This window comes from Suncus etruscus, chromosome 10, assembly GCF_024139225.1.
Source record: "Suncus etruscus isolate mSunEtr1 chromosome 10, mSunEtr1.pri.cur, whole genome shotgun sequence".
Lineage (NCBI taxonomy): Eukaryota > Metazoa > Chordata > Mammalia > Eulipotyphla > Soricidae > Suncus > Suncus etruscus.
The window spans coordinates 40,657,212-40,661,724 of NC_064857.1; positions in this window are offsets into that span (position 1 = coordinate 40,657,212).

Sequence of the window (4,513 nt, forward strand, 5' to 3'; positions counted from 1 at the left end):
TATAAGGTGGTTGGTTTGAATCCCGGTGTCCCATATGGTCCCCCGTACCTGCCAGGAGCTATTTCTGAGCAGACAGCCAGGAGAAACCCCTGAGCACTGCCGGGTGTGGCCCAAAAACCAAAAAAAAAAAAAAAAAAAGCCAGGTATATATATCCAGGTATAGATGTATAGATACCCCGTTTATTTGGGGAGGGGGGCAATCTGCAGATATAACGGATGGAAGCTCCCATCAGACTTACTGCATAAATGCTTTTCCATGTAGCATACAGATCTATTTTTTAGGTTGAATATCAGGCTAAAAGAAAAACACTGTGGCCTTTTATAAGGGAAAGTGTCTCCCGAGGAAAGAATTGAAGACCTCAATTGCTCAAGTCTTTCAAGAGACCGTACAAAGCTCTCCTGACAATTCTGTGGGGAATAATTCTGTCTAGCTGGGGAATTGGCTGGATGATCTAATAGGTCTCTGCCCTTGCTCTAATTTCTATGATTCATGTGTGACTTATTTAATTGTTATCGTCTAATGTAGGTATATAAAAGAATGCTTTGATTCCTTTAAAAAAAATCAAAATTCAAATCATCTTTAATACCACACTAAGTTCTTACTCCCATCACCCTTCAGAACATTGACATATTAACTTTTTGACCTACCCTGAACCCTCCAGAACTTCCCAGGATACAAAAAGTACAACTGCCGTGTGCCTGGGTGTAACAAGGTCACCACACAACAGCACACTGAAAACATGGTCAGGAGAAGTAAGGGTTAAGCAAAGTCCCCCAGGAATTCCAATCTGTTGCAGGCTACTCATTCAGAAGCTGCCTGGGGCCTAGGTATAACCACAGTCAGGAAAACAATGCCTAACTGCCTTATCCTTGGCAGCATTTAGAATTTATCATGGTCAGAAAAGCACCTGTTACTTGGGAGAAAGTCAAAAGAACTCGGAGCCATAATTAAAGCAATCATGAATAAAAAACATATTGTGAATTGCTACCCAAACCCCAGGCAGATGTGTTATTTAACTGTAGGCTTGATCTGTGCTATTAATTTGGAATTAAAAATAACAGACAACAAAGCATAAACCAATCCAAGACACACACACACACACACACACACACACACACACACACACACACACACACACACACACACACACACACCCTGCTCTCGTGAGGCGGGTGAGGGGAAGGTTGGTTTCCTTTCCTTAATAGTTCTGTTTAAGAACCCATTGGATAGGCTGAAGTGATAGTACAGTGGTAGGGCATTTGCCTTGCATGCAGCCCACCTGGGAAGGACCGGGGTTCGAATCCTGACATCCCATATGGTCCCCTGAGCCTGCCAGGAGCCATTTCTGAGAGTAGAGCCAGGAATAACCCCTGAGCGCCGCCAGGTGTGACTCCCCCTTCCTCAAAATAAAATAACTCATTGGATGCTAGTCTACAAGTCTTGGTGGGCCTGCGTGTTGTCTAGTATCTGGTAGCCAATCAAAGTCAAGCATACCTTTAGATCTTTGTGACTGCCCAGAAACAAGACTAAGGAGATGGTGAGCAAGCTGCAGGTACCAGTCAGTTTTCCATCTTCCCACACTGCTGAGAGTTCTGTTAGAAGTCTATTATTTATTTACGTATTTATTTATTTATTGTTTGGGGGTCACACCCGACAGTGCTCAGGGGTTACTCCTGGCTCTACTCTCAGAAATAGCTCCTGGCAGGCTTAGGGGACCATATGGCATGCTGGGGATCGAACCTGGGTCCTTCCCGGGTAGGCTGCATGCAAGGCAAATGCCCTACCGCTGTGTTATCACTCTGGCCCCTGTCAGAGGCCTTTTAATGGTCCAAGACAAGAGTTGATCTTTTACCCCAATCCAGTATAAAGCTAGGACTACTGGAATCTGGATAGCAGACTTCAGGCATTTATTTCACTGGGAAACATCAGAAAACATATGTTTCCAACTATCAGCAGAAATGCAATTCAACACAGAGATTCACATGGCAGGGTCAGCAATGGGAGGGGCGATGTCCACTTACAAGTTCTATTTGCCAAGGACTGATTTGTTTTTAAGGCTCTGAGTGAGCCCAGCTCTTGAAACTCCCACAAAAACTTCAGCAAGAAATTCTAGAGGGGGTGAAGGGAAGGGCAGTGGGGGTGTGAGGTGAAGAAGAGAGGGGCAAAGCAATTTGTGGCACTTGGGTGTTGATAGCTTTGTATTAAACATTGCTCTTGAGAGAATTCAGAATTCAGTTGACAGATCTATGCAAGCGTATTCAAAGTAGAAAAAAAAAAGACAAGTTAGCATTCATTTCCAAAGCTGAAAGCATCACTTTGATTTGCAATGATGTTTAATCTACCTTTTCTTACAAAGAAAGGAGCCCCAAATGTCATGAAATAAAGCCTGCTAGTGCTCTGTTGGCATATATTTTAATTCTTGAACAATTACCCTGCCATATACATTAATTCTCGAATTTTATATATTGACACATCAAATTTTGAAGCTGAAAGAGAAAATGAAGCATGCAAATACTTCCAAATGCAGAAATAACTTAAAGTGTGTGTGTGTTTGTGTGTGTGTGTGTGTGTGTGTGTGTGTGCAGGTAAGCTGTGGAAAGTGGGAGATATTGTTGGTTAATTGCAACCGACATAATGTTACACTCACTCAAAGACTTTGAATGTGTGTGTTCATGCCCTGAAAAAGTTTGAATAGGTTTTTTTCAGGGATGTATAATCATCTATATTTAGAACATGACCTCTCAACTTGCCACAATAAGTCATACTACTATGAATTTGCAGCTGAAAGTGGACTTCATGTGGTTGTAATCACAGCACACTTTCCATGGCTCCCCAGTGCTTTCAAATGAATTACTGACTATCATTTCAAACTGTCCCAATATGGGCCCAAACATTTTTTCTAGATTCTTCCTCGATTGCTCTATAAACTTGACACTAGCATAGAAGACTTCTGGATGCTTTCTGAAACTTGCTTTTCTTTCATGTCTAAGGGCTCTACTCACCATCTCTCCTCCCCTTGAATTTTCTTCCCTACTCCCTGACCAATTGAGAACTCATCCTGAAGACCAATATCTGGAGTCCACTATTCCTATGCCTTCATCATCGCTGTATCCTCAACTATATCCCCAAGTCTATTAGAGACTGTATCATGCTAATGGATTTTCATATCCCGTCCTAACATTAATGTTTTGGGTTTTTTTTTTGGGGGGGGGGTGGTCACACCTGGCAGCGCTCTGTAACTCCACCCTGGAATTAGGTGTAGCTACCTGAGACCCACCCATTTCTGGGAGGGGTCTTGGGAACCAGATATTATGTGTGACCTTTCCTGCAAGACCCCGCCCATTCCTGGGAGGGGTCTCGGAAAAGGTAGATAAGCCTTTGAGCCAGGGGATTAGGGGCTTCTGTCCTGCTGGGCTCTCTGGCTTTTGGATCTTTGGCTCTTTTGGTCTTTGACCAGCATGGAGGTCAAAGGAAGATGGCTGAAAGGAGTTAAGATGCAGGGCCAAGAACAACTAGTGCTTGAAAGGTTATGAGTAGGCCACACACATGTGGTGAATAGGGCATGAATAAAGATGATGCTTCCTGATGCCTGCCTGTGAGTGAGTTCAATACCCATCGCTTTCCTGAACCCCAGACCCGCCGGTTCATGGGGGATGAAGCCACGTGACCGGGGCCTTCACCATCCATCTCCATCCAGCTCAATCGTTAATTATTTGATTCTACAGCGCTCAAGGGTTACTCATAGCTCTATGCTCAGAAATCACTCCTGGCAGGCTCGGGGGATCATATGAGAGGCCAGGATTTGAACCACCGTCCTTCTGCACACAAGGCAAATGCCCTACCTTCATGCCATCTCTCCAGCCCCTAACATTAGTTTTTTAACTAAGTCTTTCCAATTCCATTTTCTCATGATGCCTAAAACATAGTGTTGAATTTCTTTTATGAAATTTCCTCATACTTGAAAGAAACTACCATATTTTTCACACCATAAGATGCATTTGTTCCCCTGCCAAAAGATGGGGGAAAATGTCTGTGTGTCTTATGGAGTGAATGCTGCCTGGATTTCAAAAAACTAGAGGAGTACTTGAAGCTTAAGCTCTCTATATTTGTTAATGACAATCATAATGATTCTTAATGGCACATGGTTGAAATATTATTCTGTTATAGTTTATTAAATATTTTAGTACACCATTTGCTTTAGAATATTATATTTTTGTTTTCCTCATCTAAAAATATGTGCGCCTTATGGTCAGGTGCATCTTATAGAGTGAAAAAATGGTAATTGCTTTGGTAACTTCACCTCCACTATATCCCTCCCTCTCTCTGATACCATGATACTGTCCTTGTCTGGCTATCTGGTAAAGTTGTTTTGTTCAACTATCTGACATGTCTCTTAACTCAGTACTTAATTACTACAATAACCCTAATATTTGCACAGTATAAAAAATATCCATGGACCCGGAGAGATAGCACAGCGGCGTTTGCCTTGCAAGCAGCCAATCCTGGACCAAA